The following is a 17,446-nucleotide window of genomic DNA, read 5'->3' on the forward strand; positions in this document are numbered from 1 at the left end:
CAGCTTTTGAGAAAACAAACGCCTCTTCGATTTCTGAAGCTCCGTCGAGTGCAGATTTTTATAGAGGCTGGCATTAAGTTCCACAGCACACCTGAATCTCTACCAGTAGAAGCTCATTTCTTGCACTTCTAAGATCTTGATTTGTCTGACCTCTTCCTTCTTCAACACATTTGAAAATGTCTGGACCCTCCGACCGTCGTTTTGACCTGAACCTTGGAGAAGAGACAGCCACGCCTTCTCCAGACAACATATGGCGCCCATCCTTCATATCCCCTACTGGTCCTCTTACCGTTGGGGATTCTGTGATGAAGAATGATATGACCGCTGCAGTGGTGGCCAGGAACCTTCTCACTCCCAAAGATAACAGACTACTTTCCAAACGGTCTGATGAGTTGGCTGTTAAGGACTCTCTGGCTCTTAGTGTTCAGTGTGCAGGTTCTGTGTCTAATATGGCCCAACGCCTATTTGCTAGAACCCGCCAAGTTGAATCATTGGCTGCTGAAGTGATGAGTCTCAAACAGGATATTAGAGGGCTCAAGCATGAGAATAAGCAGTTGCACCGGCTCGCCCATGACTATGCTACAAACATGAAGAGGAAGCTTGACCAGATGAAGGAATCTGATGGTAAGGTTTTACTTGATCATCAGCGGTTTGTGGGTTTGTTCCAAAGGCATTTATTGCATTCGTCCTCTGGGGCTGTACCTGGTAATGAAGCTTCAAATGATGAACCTCCAATGCCTCCTCCTTCTGGGGTTTTGTCAAGTACTGAGGCTCCGGATAACCACCCTCCGGTGCTTTCTCTTTCTGGGGCTCTACCGACTGCTGAGACTTCCCCTAAGCAACCTTTGTGAAGGCTCCCTTTTGTTTGTTTATTTTGACTCATGTATATGTACATATTTGTGGCTTATCGAAAATATTAATAAATAAGCTTTGCGTCATTTCAATATATTGTGTTAAATACACCAAAGCCTTCTTCATAAAGTTCTTTGAATTTTTGCTTTTGTTGAAACCTGTATTGTTGAAGCTTTGTGAGTGAAGCATGTAGTTTGAGGTAGTGTTCCCTTAATTTCCCGAGTGAGGAAAACTTCTCGGTTGGAGACTTGAAAAATCCAAGTCACTAAGTGGTTGTGAGACTGCCGAGTATTAAGGTGCAGTAGCATATGGTGGGAGTACCCCAAGTCTTCAGGCGAAGAGAGTTGCCGAATGAGGTGTCTCGCTTGTTACTAATTTGTCAAAGTAACGAATCCTTGTTTCGATGTCACACATTCGCATATGCCTTGTCTAAAAATATTTCCAACTTTTGTGTGTTTGATGCTGCATGCTATTGACTAGACAAGATCAAGTGCAATTAGTAGCTTTTCTCTCTTTTTTCATCTTTTCTTTGGTGGAATTGCTTTTCGTTTCCACTAATCAGCCTGAGTGGATGCAAGATAACACCATTCTCTATAGCTCAGATCGCAAAGTCGTCTTCATGAAAGTTGTTCCTTATCTTGTGAACTACAACATCTCCAAATTTGAGATCCATCGGAGTAGTACAACTCCAGAAATTCAGGTATGATGAGTAACTGTTCATCAATTTTCTGTTAACCCGTCAGACTTGTTGTGAGCTTCTAAACTCCATTTTTTCTTGTTCATCTCAACATACTTTCTTCATCGAAGTTGTTCCTTAACTTGTGAACTACAACATATCCAAATTTGAGGTCCCTCGGAGCAGTATAACTCCAGAAATCCAGGTATGATGAGTGACTGTTCATCATTTTTCTGTCAACCTGTCAGACTTGTTGTGAGCTTCGAAACTCCATTTTCTCTTGTTCAGATCAACATACTTTCTTCATTGAAGTTGTTCCTCAGCTTGTGAACTACAACATATCCAAATTTGAGATCCCTCGGAGCTGTATAACTCAAGAAATTTAGGTATGATGAATGACTGGTTATTATTTTTCTGTCAACCCGTCAGATTTGTTGTGAGCTTCGAAACTCCATTTTCTATTGTTCAGATCAGCATGCTTTCTTCATTGAAGTTGTGCCTCATCGTCTCTTTCATAACATATCAAAAATTCAGAATGAACTAATGGTTAAATATTTCCAGATCTTCGAAACATCATAGCAGCTTCGAAATCTGCAAGAATCCGACTGTCATGTTTGGAGCTTCAACACTTTAATTTCCGTCGCTCAAACAGAAATGGTTCCTTCTTGAAAGTTGTTCATATGCTCAAAAACTATAGGGTGTCCAAAATTCAGCTCAATTGGAGAAGAGCAGAGGTTGCAGAAATTTGATAGATGAAAGGAGGCGGAAGAGGGAGAGAGAGAAAAAGTCTCTTGGGTTGGATTTCTATTTTGGGGCAGATTCCAAGTTTTGTAGCACCTTCATTATTGATGAATTGCTTGTACTTTTGTCCATTATGAAACTTGGGACTTTGGCTTGTTGTTGGATCTATTATAATATGTTTGGGAACATATATAAGTGAATAAATAAGAAGGAAAATTTTGGGCCCTTGTGGGTGTAAAACAAAAAATGTTTATGTTTACCCAAGTGTTTTTGTACAAGTTCAAGGGCATCTTGGGTTTTGTGAACAAAATTTGTTTATTTGGAGCAAGGTTTTGTGTTGAAGCTTTGTAGGTGAAGCTTTGGAGGTGAAGCTTTGATGGTGAAGCTTTGTAGATGAAGCTTTCTGGGTGAAGCTATGTAGGTGAAGCTTTCTAGGTGAAGCTTTTTTAGGTGAAGCTTTGTAGGTGAAGCTTTTTTAAGTGAAACTTTTCGGGTGAAGTTTTTTGGGTGAAGCTTTGTGGGTGAAGCTTTTTAGGTGAAGCTTTGTGGGTGAAGCTTTTTTAGGTGAAGCTGTTTGGGTGAAGCTTTTTGGAGGTGAAGTTTTTTTTGGGTGAAGCTTTTTTAGGTGAAGCTTTTTGGGTGAAGCTTTGATGGTGAAGCTTTGTAGATAAAGCTTTGTAAATGAAGCTTTCGAGGTGAAGCTTTGATGGTGAAGCTTTGTAGGTGAAAGTATGTAGAGGGAGCTTTCTAGGTGAAGCTTTTTTAGGTGAAGCTGTGTAGGTGAAGCTTTTTTAAGTGAAGCTTTTCGGGTGAAGTTTTTTGCGTGAAGCTTTGTGGGTGAAGCTTTTTAGGTGAAGCTTTGTGGGTGAAGCTTTTTTAGGTGAAGCTGTTTGGGTGAAGCTTTTTGGAGGTGAAGTTTTTTTTTTTTTTTTTTTTTTTTTTTTTGGTGAAGCTTTTTTAGGTGAAGCTTTTTGGGTGAAACTTTTTGGATGAAGCTTTTTGGGTGAAGTTTTGGAGGTGAAGCTTTTTGGGTGAAGCTTTGTGGGTGAAGCTTTTTAGGTGAAGCTTTTTTAGGTGAAGCTGTTTGGGTGAAGCTTTTTGGAGGTGAAGTTTTTTTTTTTGGGTGAAGCTTTTTTAGGTGAAGCTTTTTGGGTGAAACTTTTTGGATGAAGCTTTTTGGGTGAAGTTTTGGAGGTGAAGAGGTGAAGCTTTTCGGGTGAAGCTTTTTGGATGAAGCTGTTTTTTTTTTTTTTTTTTTTTTTTTTTTTTTTTGGCGCTTGACACGGTCTTCATTTGCTTGTTTTGTAGTGACTGTGGAAGACGGATTGCTTTCTGATTGAGAAGGGTTCCGGCATCGCTTTGCACCATCTTCATGTGGGTAATATAGGAACTTCCTTATGTTTTGATCATGCATGTAGTGATAGAATTTGTTTCTTCTTATTGTAGATGTCAGAGCCTGGAAGTTCTAGTGATGAGGGCTCTTCTAGCTTTAGCTCTAAGTCTGAGTCTGCAATGTCGGAGTCTTCAGGGTCTTTGTTAGAGTCTTGTACTAGAGAAACATTGGATGATCTTCCCAACCGTCAAACTTTAGCTATTGCTAGTTCTTCCTCCATGGCGTTGGGTGAGGGGGTTTCTCCTGATATGTCTTTGCCTCGGCGGAGGCATGGTTATAAGCCTGCGCCATCACCTCAGAGTAAGTCTTCCAAGTATTGGCATTGATCATGTATTTAAAGAAACAATCACGTAGGCTTGCCGTGAAGGCTTTGAGGGCAGTCTTGTCGTCTGCCTCGGCACACCGGGAGTATTCATGGCTGAAGCGGCCAGCATACATACGTAATGACTCGTCTGGCCTCTGGCGGATAGTGTACAGGTCATCTGCAGAGTGCAAGCGATCGGTTTGGAAAATGTGTTGGGAAACAAATAGTTTCCTCAATTCCTCAAATGAGTCTACCGTCTCAGGTGTAAGACGACAATACCAATTTAGAGCTCCGCCAGAGAGGGTGGAGGGGAAGAGAAGACATCGCTCTTCGTCGGTGTGCATCCGGTATGCCATGGTGGACTCAAAGAGGTTAAGGTGCTCAATCGGGTCCTCTTTTCCAGTATAAAGTTGCAAGCCAAGCTTCTGCTTTGTCTTTGCTTGAAGGGGGTGTTGAGGATCCTCCTTGTAAGAGGGCCAGGCCTGGGTTGGTTCCAGTCAGGTATTTCAGCCTGACGTTCAGCCTTCAACTTGTTTACTTCCTCAAGAAGTTGTAGGACAAGGGGGTCCTGAGCGGAGTTATGTGCCACTGGAGCTTTCTTTCGTAAATCTCCATCTCCTCTTGGAATTAGGAAGGTTTGATCAAGGGCATGTGATTTTTCCCTGGACTCGCTGTACTGGCTTCCAGGGTATGTCTGTCGGAACACCTCTGAGTCCCCTGTACCCTCATGTCTCTCTAGGACTTGTTGCACCTTCCCCAAGTTGGTGGCCGGCTCGGGCCGTGGCAGGGGACCGAGTCTCTCAGAAATCCTTGGGTCATTGATCTTTGAGCTTATATGGATGGAATTCTCTCGACGTTGCTTCAGGAAATCCCGACAATCGCGAAAGACGGCTTTCGATCCTTCTGCCCCTTCAGCAAAGAGGTGTCTCCCTCCGCTTCTCATGGTTCGGGTCGAAGCAACTGGGTTAAGAGAAGCCTCATGTTGATTATCAAATCGAGGGGTAATTTGTTCCCTATCAGGGATATCTATGTCGAATGCATGTGACCCTCCATGTTGGAGGGCACCCAGTTGATGGTTGACTTCCACGGGGGCAACAAGCTCGCGTGTCTGAGCTTGCCTAGCTTCGTGGAGTGTCTCGAAGAGCTTCTCATATTGCTCCTGGAGGACCTCATTCCTCATTGCTATCTTGTTGTTCTGAGCTTCCAACTCATCGACTTTAGCTTGAAGAAGAACTCGTTTTCCTTCATTCTTTCGTTGTTTCGCACTATGTGCAAGGGGGTGTCATTCTGTGTGCTGTGGCTTCCTTCGCTTCCCATGCTGGAGAGGGATGCCTGATCAAAAGAAAGTGTACGAATGATAGAAACCAGCTTGACACAGCTGAAGAGAGTAGGAATAAGTGTCGTTTCCCACAGACGGCGCCAAATGTTGATGCACAAAATCAGCGAAGACTTTGGTACAACAGAAAGTGTCAGGTTTTGTGACCTTCGCTTGGTTGCTTCGGTCACTAGTGAGGATAAGTACGTAAATGAATAGAGACAGAGAAGCAAACACAGGATGTACGTGGTTCACCCAGATTGGCTACGTCCACAGAGTAGATGAGTTCTTATTAGTAGTGAAGGGCTTACACAAGTACAAAGGATCAAGCTCTCAATTTAGTGAGTTCTTGTGAATGATTTAACACAAATGGCATTAGGCAATATTGTGGGGGAATGACCCCTATTTATAGAAAAACTTGTAGCTTTGTCACATTGACATGTGTCATGTTATGATTGGTTCTTGATGTCGACACGTGCTGCGCTCTGATTGGCTTCTAATCTTGACACGTGTCGAGTAGTGATTGGCCTCCTGGTCGGAGGGGAACTCTTCTGGGTCCTTGACAGTATAGCGTTGGCCGGTGCTCGGTAGTTTCGGGATTGGTCAAGTATGGTACAAACAATTTCTCAAACAGAACACTAGTACTATCACTATTTCTTAACTGAACATTGACTACTTCTTAAAATGAACACTATTTCTTAAATTAAACACTGACTATATCTTAAACCGAACATTAGTACTATTACTATTTCATAAACAGAACACTAGTACTATCACTATTTCATAAACTAAATACTTACTATTTCTTAAACGGAACACTAGTAATAGGAACATTCGACTTTGCAAAGTAAATCAGGAAACCGTTCATATATGTATGCAATAAAATAAAGAGACAACATAAGCAAATTAGAAATTTAGATATAAATATGAACAAGCAAAAAGACCTTACCAGGTGCCTTACCAGTCATACCAAAGGCCCAGGATACTTCAGTTGTGTGTTCATCCTTAGCAACAATCGCACAAAGACTTTGAAGCTCCTTAGCATCATAAAACTTTGCATCACAAAGACATTGAGAGACTTTAGTGTTTCTTGGAAGGATTTCTCAGCAGAAGCATGCGCTAGAAATATGTCAGACACTTGGTTTAGCTGATAAGATCCCTGGTAAGTTTATTAAATTAATTTCTATGTGTGGTAGTTACTCAAGTTAGTTTATCGGCATGTTGTTTAAATTCTCTTTGAAAATTCGCAAAATTTGGCCATAGGTATCAGTCACTATAAGTGTCCTAAATTCCTAATCCATCCTCTCGTAACCAAACTAAGCTTTTAATATCACCATGCAATGTGTCAAACACAAAATTGTGGCTTAAAACTATTTTCAGTCTTTCTTATTTCTTTCCAATTGAAACATACACATAATTGATTGCAATATTAGAGAAAGAAGAAAATACGTTGATGAAAAGAATAAGAATGAGAAATTTTCTCTTACACATGAAAGAACTTCACCTGTTCATCCCTGTTCTTCAATGTCAAGAGTGAAGCTTTCTCAACCTTCTATAATCTTTCTTCTTCAAGATGTTAGACCCCATCCTACTCTCCAACCTTTTTTTTATTGGAAAGTAGGGTGTAGATCATAATTTTGAAAAAATGCTGCAATTACATGCTCGGAAGACGGTTTTATTGAAAGGTGAGAGGAAGCTGGTTCGTTGGAGGAGGTAGGCAGCTTTTGAATGACAAACCTATTAATATCTGTTAGGTGGATTAATGAGGAAGTGGCATACTCATAAATAAAAAGAAGTTTAATTCTAACAGATTGGCTGACAGAATGAGATTTCTGTTAGGGGCAGGGGCTGGAAAAAATATTTATTTCGTTTTGGGCTTTTAATTCATCACATGTGGGTTTAATGGTTGTGGGCCTGAAATAGATTAGTTTTGTCCTTATAATTAAATATGAAGCCCTTTTGATTAAATAATAGTATAGGGTGGTTTTTGGTTAAATTAAATTTTGTCCAAGCCCTTTTTATTAAAGTTCCCATTAATTAACTCCAAAAACACATATTAATGAAAAAAAATTTAAATTTGGGGAGAAAATACCTTTTGGCAAGATTGAGAGTGAGTGAGAATGAGAGAGAGGAGTGAGGGTGAGAGAGTTAGAGGAGATAGTGAGAGAGATGAGAGAGTGAGTGAAAGTGAGAGATAGAGAAGAGAGAGTGAGTGAGAGTGAGAGATAGAGAAGAGAGATTAAGTGAGAGAAGTGAGTGTGAGAGAGAGGGTCGGATTTGGGGAGAGGGAAAGAGAGGACAGGTAAGAAATAGAGAAAGATTGAGAAAATTGTGAAGGAGTTATTTTGGTTTTAAAACCCGTATCACCTTGAGCGACAAAGGATACGAGTTTGCGCGATGAAATATTGGTCGTGCAAAAGTCTTAAAAAAATTTTAAAAATAAAATTTCTCGCGTCCCATTTTTGGTGCCTGCCCAAATTTTTAGGGTTTTGCACGACGAAGTGTTGTTCGCACAAAGTTTTGCGCGATGAAGGATTCGTTGCGCAAAATCTTAAAAAAATTAAAAAAAAATTCCCGCATCCCATTTTTGGCGCCCGCCCAAATTTAAGGATTTTGTGTGACGAAATATATGTTCGTCAAGCAAAATTGAAAAGAAAATGATTTTATTTTACAATTTAAAATATAAATAAATTAAAATAAATAGGGTTTAGGCAACCAAATGTTGATTCGTTGCGTAAAGAAAATAATTTAGTTTAACAATATAAAATATAAAATTAAATAAAAAAACAAGTAAATAGGGTTTAGGAGACTAATATTGATATTCGTCGAGCAAAGTTTTAAAAAATAATAAAAACTTATGAAAATAACTATATTTTTAAATTTATAATATAAAATTAAATAATAAATAAATAAATTGGTTTAAGCGACAAAATATTTGGATTTCGTCGCGCAAAGGTTTTTTAAAAAATAATTTTTTATTTTTGTCGCACAAATTTCGTTGCGCAAAGTGACTATGTGCGACGATTTGTGTTTTGTCACGCAAGGAGTTTTTTTTACTAGTGTAAGTAGCTTCATTTTTATCAGCAACACTAGTAAAGAGACGTCACTAGGTTTAACCATGAAAATTGATGCATCGAATGCGGCACTTTGTCTTCCGCCACAAGCACACGCATGGCTGATTGGCTGTAAGTACATGTACCGAACTAAGGAAAAAGAAGATCAACAGTTATGATTTCACTTGGTGCAAAGCTCTTATTATATTCATGTAAACCCTAAACCATATATAAATGTGTATGTGTGTGTGTGTGTGTATAGGTGAAGAGGAAGCATTCATCTATGATATATTTCTTAATGTCTCATGCAGAAATAGGAAAGGCTATGTATTATGGGTCCTAATTCACCTAAGGGGTTGGCTTGCTGCCCAGCTAGCTCTAGCGTATAAATATCTTTCGTGTGAATTAACAAGCCAAAGGCCAATTGCTTGGAGGGATTCTAGCAAAAGGCCAACAATAGGGATTGTGAGTCTTGTGACATGACCTTTCATATGAATTTATACTATATATTCTTAAGCCTTCAATAACATATGTACTTGCATACAAGGGCAAAGCACAAAACAAACGTTTTTATGCTCCTTTCTATATTTGGGAAAGAAGGGATAGGCAAGAATGGGCCATGCTATGCTTGCAAACGTGGGTTGGGCCGACTAGTTGGTCAAGTTATTTACTATACTCAAGTTTGAATCTTCATCCACGTAGAATAAAATAATTTAGAATATTTTTGTTACAAAAGAACAAAAGAAAATGGACATACATGCTCCTTAGAACAGAGAGAATTCGGAGCAGTAAGTGGTGATTACTGATATCCTTGTTCGACTTGGTTATTTATAGGAGAGACTCCTCGTAGGCAGTTGAGAGGTGAGGTTGCAGGCCATGCTGGGCAGTAACCCTAGCAAGCAATTGGGAGGGGAGGCTGCAGAGGATTCTAGGCAGTCTTTAATGATGCAGGTCAATCTCCATAATCCTACCAGTTAGTATTCTTGAAGGTCCTTGTTAGTAAGAGTGCAAGTACGCCGAACACCTAAGGAGAGACTCTGGAGAGGCGGTCCGAATAGCGTATGGTGCGCTAGTGATATAAAATCGTCATCTAATCCACGTGCCCTTCTCCTATTAAAGGTGAATAATTTATGTCTTTATAGTAACAATGTTGATATTTTATAGATATTACATTGATATAGCGTCGATAATGTTGATGTGAAGTCAATATGTAGTACCAATATGTTGTTAAGGTGACATTTATATTTGATTGCTATATTGTCTTCTGCATGTCATCGTCCAAGTCGCTTAACCTGGTCATGCGCATGAGAGAAAAGTTGTGCCCGATCTTAAATCAAGGATTGGTTTAAAAAATCTTGGAACATGCAATGGGTCTCAGACGATTGATTCCACGAGGTGTACATTATGAGGTTGGGAGTATACATAATCTTAATTGTCTTAGAATATCTCCAAAAGAGATGTCAAATCCTAAGTGGAATATCATGTAATCAAATTTGAAGGTAGGAACAAGATCCAACTGATATGTCAATACTATGTGAATTGACACATGAGAAAATGTGATGTCAATAATTTTTAATTATTTTATTGTGTGGATCCCATTAAACACTAACTATAGATGTTGAAATTTTATTTTAATTGATTTATTTTTAAAAATGGATTCTACAAATATCATTTATAAAAAAAAAAACATATAGGTTGGAGGAAGAGCGCATGTGCGCCGAACACCTAAGGAGAGACTGTGGAGAGGCGGCCTGTAGAGTCCATGGTGCATTAGTGACATAAAAGCCCAAATTACCTTAGCGTAGACTACATCTTATTTCTTTCGGGTAATTTTGTGGTCTACTCACTACGTGAAGGGTAAATCGTCATCTAATCCACGTGCCCTTCTCCTATTAAAAGTGATTAACTTATGTCTTCACAGTAACGACATTAATATTTTATAAATATCACATTGGTATTGTGTCAATAATGTTGATATGACGTCAATATTTGTTAAGATGATTGATATCTGATTGCTATATCGTCATCTGCATGCGATCGGGCAAGTCGCTCAACCTGGTCATGCACATGAGAGAAAAGTTGTTCTCGTTCTTAAAGCAAGGAGTTGGTTTCAAAAGTCTTGGAACATGCAATGGGTCTCCGATGGTTGATTCTACAAGGCATACATTATGAGGTTGGGAGTATATATAATCTTTTGTTGTAATCGTCTTAGAATGAGAAATGTCAAATTCTAAGTAGAATACTATGTAATCAAATTTAAAGGTGGGAATAAGCTCCATTTGATATGTCAATCCACATAGGATTGACATATGAGAAAATGTGATGTCAAATAATTTTTTATTATTTTATAGTGTGCATCCCATTAAGCACCAACTATAAATCTTGGAATTTTTAAAGGGAAGTGTTATTGACACTCCAAAAATCTCATTCTACACTCCTCACATGTGTATTTTTCTTTTTAAATATTGAAAGTTTAGAGTGTAGAATAAGAAATTTGGAGTGTCAATAACAATTCCCTTTTTAAAAATTGGTCCTACAAATATCATTTATATGGGTCAGATGATAGAGAAAATATGACATTACCACGTCAGCCATCAAATTAACATTTGACATTTATCTTCGGGAGCATTTTTGCTCACCATCATAACTATGGTGTATGCTCACCATACATCTAATCATTTGTTATGTGTCTTTTTACCTAACTCTTGTTAACTTTTACATTAAATGCTACTTTTAAAATTTTGAAAAAATTTAACTATGGTTAAGTGAAATGACACATGGCAGATGATTAGGTGTATGGTGATGTCACACCCTGGACCCCGGGTCAGACAAAAAATAAACCTCGCACTCAGCGCGCGAATAAGAGTAAAAATAAAAACGAAAAACAAACTTCTCTTATAAAATAAAAAATCTTAAATTCCTCGTCTAATACAATCTCAGCTCGTCTATCATCTGTGCCAAATAACTCATCTGTAAAATAAAAAGTGAGGGGTGAGCAACAACCACCGTCGCTCAATGAGTAGAATATGTTATATGTTAGTCAAACAATGTCGTTTTACACAAGCTAGAAAATATAATATAATATCAAGGCTTTAGCCACATAATTCCATACCACCTCATCCCTTTGTGTGTTCATTATATCCTTATAAATTGTAACTCACCACGTGACCCCTAATGACCTTCATGCCTTATATCCCTATGTGCAGTTTACATTTATCATTCGGATTTATGCAATGCTAAAGTTCTCATGCTCCATGAACATTTTCAAGTAATTCCACATAGGTTATATATCCCATTATAAACATTAACAAGAAATCAAACATGCTTAACTTGAAAATAAAGAGGCATTTATTAGGGTGAGTTCGGTACGGTTACCGTACCAAAATCCTCGTACCAATTACATACCAAACTTTCGGTATACCGAAGTTCAGATTGCCAAATAGTTTGGTTGACATGATATGACAATGGTAATTGCCACTTTGCTTTGGGACAAAATCTATTTTTGTTTTTCTAACGCAATTCAAGGGCAAAACTTTTTTTTGTACCTTTATCTCATACATTGTAGCCTAAATTCATCTATTATTCATCATTCACAATTCACACACAATAATTCAAATGATGCATCAAGATTCATGATGAAAATTAGGCTTACAATCCAAATAGAGTTACGAATCAAAACAAATAGAAGTTAACAATCCAAATAGAAATTAAAGTTTCAAACCAAACAAAAATTGGAACTAAATTTCAAAAAGTAAAATTCATTGATCAATTCTTCAATTTTGAGATGTCGAAGCTTTTGGAGGAGGCATTGAACTTTTAAAAGATTGAGCTTGTGTCAAGCCTACACTACAAACAAAGAAAACATATTAGTAGCAAGAAGAATTAAAGTTGAAAACTATTTAATAACAAATTTACTAAAAAAATTAGGCATATCTTACTTGTTTCCACTTCTTCCATTTCCTTGTAAAATTGAAGCATATCTTCTATTGGTTTCTTGTAGAAGTTTACTTCATCCGCCCTAAGCCAGTCACTAGTACACACTAGTGCCTCTATCATTTTAGGAGTCAAGGATGCCCTAAAAGGGTCCACAACCCTCGTCCCTAGGCTAAATGCATTTTCACTAGCAACGGTAGGAGTGAGGATTGCAAAGATATCATTGGCTATTTGTGAAAGAATCGGAAACTCTTTTGTGTTTGATTTCCACCAAGTCAAGAGATCAAAGCCACCAACAACAATGCTAATATAAGGAGTGGTGAAACACTTATCAACTTCATTGAATATCTTCAAAAGGAGTTGCTCCCTTCTTTCTTGTATAAGCTCCTTCATCATTTTGAATTATGAACTCCTCATTTAGTTCCACATCTACCAATGGAGCCCCAATGGTTGTAGAAGAACCCCTCCTATACTCATTATACAAATCAAGCAAGCAATGGAATTTTATAAATATGTGCTAATATATAATTATATATTTCGTGGTATGGTACTATACGATAATACCGTGGTTGACACATCCCGACCCGGAATGTCCATTTGGACTCCGAATCGAGCTGTGATGGTCGACATCCGGAGGGTGACGAAGCCATAAAGTGTAGTGATGTGGGAAATGTGAATAAATTTAAACCTAAAAGTGCCTAAATATAAAAGTATGCTAGTGAGCGGGAATAAACCCAATTCACACGTGATGTCAGAGCATAAGTAAAGTACAGTAGGGTGCATTGAGAATTATACCATCAAAGGTAATCTCCAATACCAAGAGTTTCCAAGAATCCTCGTCGACATGAAAGCTCAGCACTAAAACCTGGAGGGTCGAAAAACAAGGGTGATTGGGCCTAAAAACAAAGCTTTATAAAAACCTTTTTGAAAACATTATAACCCCTCATTGTGAAACAAGTATAGTTTCCAAAATATACATACTATGTATAGTAAGAAAATAATTACCATGGCTTGCCATATCTCAAAAATTCAATATGGCACAATATTTCGTAAGTAAACCATGACGTCCGTAATCACATAATCTTGCATAAGCAAACAAATCATATCAAGTGCTCATCGACACATGCTAACACACGAGTTCATGCAGAGATATTCTGATATGAACATGACTGGGTGTAATAATGATATACGCTCTAATCCTACAATCAATTGAAGACTAGCATTATGCGCAGAACTTACGAGTCCTAATTGCCTATAGCAAATCTAGGACATGACTGGCACCTACAATGGATCCAAAGTGAGCGTACATTGCGATGTGCACATACACGTGAAAGCCTGGCCCTGGCCCGGGCGAGTACTAACACCGATGCAGCAACGATAAGCATATAACATAAATATAGTCATGTCATAGTGATTTGATAATTCTAGTCAACATAATATTATTGACGTCCATAAATATAATTAAGGCATCAATAATAATACGCATACCTATGCATCCGGTAGGATGTAGCATAACATCATAATTTCTATCAATGCGCTAAATCTTGATAATGTCACGCTAATCTAGGCATATTGTGGAAAACTCTTTATAAAATGTATAAATGGAAACTAACAATTATATATATACTATATATGTCACATCCGTTCGAGCTAGGAAGCCGGAGTCTCCGATAGTAATCACACCTAAGCATAATATTGGGACCCATTAGTAAAACTCAATTAAAATGCTTGAATTTGGAGAAACGGACGGCGGATTCGGAATCAGCGCATCGAAATACGCTATGGAGGGTCCCAGGCAATTTTCGTAAAAAGTCAACGAAAAGTTAATGGTCAACCCTAAAAAGTCAACCATGAGGCCTCGATGGTCAACTACCATTAAAACTTTGGAATTTCACTAAACAGATGTCAAAAACGGACTCAAGGCGTCGAAATTAGCCTAGGAGGGTTCCGAGAAAATTCTGAAAAAGTCAACACGTGGAATATTCCAAAGAATATTCTAAGAGAATATTCCCAGAATATTTTGAGCCCATTTTGGAACTAGGCTGGGCTGAAACATCAGCCCAAAGGTTTGGGCCATTTGGGCTAAAGATTTGGGCCAAAGACTTTAGATCGGGTTTTGGGCTTAAGGGCTTTTTTTTTTTCTTCTTCTTCTTCGGCCGGTTGCTGTTATAACCGTCGGGATTCTACCCAGTTCCGACCACTCCAAAATTCCACTAAACCTAGCCTTCCAATATATCAAGTCGAAGTTTAGAGGACAAGGAATCGAAATATACCTTTAGTTTCCTCGACCGTGGCCAGAGTTGGCAGGAAAACGGCTCGAAAGCCCCAAAAAAATTTGGGAAGTTCTTCCCCGACATGGTTCTGCACCAAAACACATTTATTTTTCATATGCTAACTCAAAAACCAAGCTATCTTATCGAAAGGAAGGGAAATGACGGACTCGAATCTTACCTAGGCTGTGAATGGCGGAGTCACGTTGGAGAAATTTCACTCGAATCAGACCGAGGAAAGAGTTTAGATCTTTAGTGAGGGAGAGAGAGAGAGAGAGAGAGAGAGAGAGAGAGAAAGTAATAAGAGAGCTCAAGGTTTTGGCCCTCGTCTTTGGCCACACACATGGTTGGTGATGACAGGTTGAGGACGTTGTAGTCCCGCCGGAGTGGTGAGGTCATTGCACCCTCTCGGTGCTTGCAAGGAGAAAAGATAGTTAAAGATGTGAGGGTTCGTTAGAGAAGGGAGCGGGGTGAGGTGAAGATTTGGGTGGTGATGCTCGCCGGAGACGACGAGTGATGGTCATGTTTGCCAGTTTCTCTGCACTTGTAGACAGAGAGAGACAAAAAGGAGGTGAGAGAGTTCGAGAGTCTAAGAGATGGGGAGAGAAGGCACATGACAAGAGAGCAGTGAATGCTTTGGTGAGATGTGGGCCCTATGGGCCAAAAATTATTTAAAATATTTAAAGTATCCCCCCGAAATAGTATTAAAATAACCATATAACAATAAAATATTCTCACAATAATAATATAATAATTATGAAAAATATATAAAATAATAAATAGTAATTTTTTTTTTACAAAAGTATTTTTCGGACTCGTAATTTTGTAAATCTTCGTCGCAACTCCGAATTCGATTTTGCTTACATCTACGCTTTCATACCGTCGAGTACTTTGAGAATACAGTAAAGTAATAGTTCAAGCACGTCATGAACTAACGGTAAACGAAAGTCTATTATCTAGCATCTAGGGTATTTTCGTCAATTAAAGCTTTTAAAATTAATAAAATCGTAAAAGTAGGGACGAATTGTCACGGTGGTAATGGTATCCATTATCAATACCGTACCATAAAATTTTAGTACGGTACAATATCGTATCATTATCGATTGGCACAAAATCAGTATGGCACATCAATTTGGCAAAAATATCCACCCCTAGCATTTATAAATAGAATAAATCCCACAATAGTTTGTGGTTTTTATTTATCGAAAATAAGAACTTTTAAACACATTACATGAACCACTCACCTTTTATTTTACAGATGAGTTATTTGGCAAGACAAATGATAAACGAGCTGAGATTGTATTAGACGAGGAATTTAAGAGTTTTTATTTTATTATTTTGTACACTTGTAAGGTTTTTTTCGAGATATTTGAATAAGAGATGTTTGTTTTTCATTTTTATTTTTAATTTTATTTGCGTGCCAAGCGTGGAGTTTATTTTTCTGCCGACCCTGAGTCCAGGGCGTTATAGGTGAGCATACACCAAAGTTTAGAATGTCAAGCAAAAATACTTCCTTTATCTTTTGACATCTCCATTGGAAATACTTCCTTTATTTTTTATTTTATAAATTTTCGAGTGATATTACTGATTTGACATACACACAAAGTACGTAATTACATGTGAATATTTTATGTAATTGGCCAAGAATGAACGAAGAAGAAGTAGAAGCCTAGAAGGAATTCAGAAGGTTCGCACTACAGAATTTACATAACTCAATGCCCAATTACCAAAAGACTAAAACCTCATCATTTATGGAGAATCAATCTACGATATTGTAAATTGTGATGAAAGTACCAAGACATGGACACATTCTTGATAAGAAGATAATTATCTGAAATAGTTCATGAGAGACGTAATTAAGATATGAATATTTTATGTAATTGGCCAAATGACAGACGAACATATGTAGTGCACAAAGTGGCCAAACAAAGACCAACCCACATGAATAGTCCAAATGATAAAATTGATAAAGCCAAATTCCAATTGGATGATCCAAAATATATGCAAAACTATCTGCTCTAACCGCACCATCAAATTAGTCACTCTTTGCATTGGTTATCGGGATCAAGAAAAAAAAATACAAAGAGAAAACACTGGGTTATTGGGATCGTGAACACGATTGCCTCCATTGTAGCTCTGCTACTGTTAAGGGATGATTTGAATCTGGCACAGTAGTTTAAAGAGAAGAACTTTTCACCAAGTAAATCCATTACTCCAATAACTTGTTATTAGATAGAAGCATTTCTAACTAATCAAGTAATCGTCCAGCTCCATAGACTTGGTATTTATAAAGTATAGCATCAATGGGACGAAAAGTAATCGTCCAACTCCAACTACATAATTGTCTGGAGTATTCCTAACAATTAGCGGCTATGCTAAAGGAAGTATGACAAAGTATGAAAGTAGTAGAAAAATTAATGTTTTAATATGAAGATGAGACGAACAAAATTATGCATACAAATTTGAAAACAAGAGGTGCCTTAAGAGTTCATTCTCTCCTCTCTGAGAGCTTTTCTTTCTCCTATGAAAGACTTTCTCACCAGCGTGTGAGGGGTTTCGTTCCCATTTTTTAATTAATTGCATTGATTTTTTTAAATGATTGTTAATAATTACAAATTTAAAATGTTTATAATTAGGCTTTAATTATTAGGAAAACTAATGAAAAAAGTTTGTTTTCAAACTTTTTAATGTAAAAATATGATTTTTCATTAAAGTAAACATGTAGCTTTTTATTAAAGTTCTCTTAATTGTTTCGTTATTTTCAATTTGTCAAAAAGATCAATGTTAAATTAATACTAAATGATGTATCAACAATAAATAAACATAATAATTAACAATTAAATAATATCTAATCAACTGACATGCCAATTAATTTACAAAATTCAATCTCCCAAACAATGTCTCGTGAA

At 37.7% G+C, this 17,446-nt stretch overlaps 1 long non-coding RNA gene across 2 annotated transcripts; it reads left to right on the plus strand.

Moving 5' to 3' along the window:
* The first annotated feature begins 1,409 nt into the window (after nucleotides 1-1,409).
* LOC139191012 (uncharacterized) lies at nucleotides 1,410-2,494 on the plus strand. Of its 2 annotated transcripts, XR_011575144.1 has the most exons (4): nucleotides 1,410-1,552; nucleotides 1,660-1,733; nucleotides 1,817-1,914; nucleotides 2,090-2,494. It is a non-coding gene; the product is annotated as an uncharacterized lncRNA (long non-coding RNA). The 2 variants fall into 2 exon arrangements; XR_011575143.1 differs by lacking the exon at nucleotides 1,410-1,552 and having other exon boundaries at nucleotides 1,637-1,733; nucleotides 2,090-2,242.
* Nucleotides 2,495-17,446: the final 14,952 nt, after the last annotated feature.

The sequence above is a fragment of the Malus domestica genome, chromosome 13 (genome assembly GCF_042453785.1).
Source record: "Malus domestica chromosome 13, GDT2T_hap1".
NCBI lineage: Eukaryota > Viridiplantae > Streptophyta > Magnoliopsida > Rosales > Rosaceae > Malus > Malus domestica.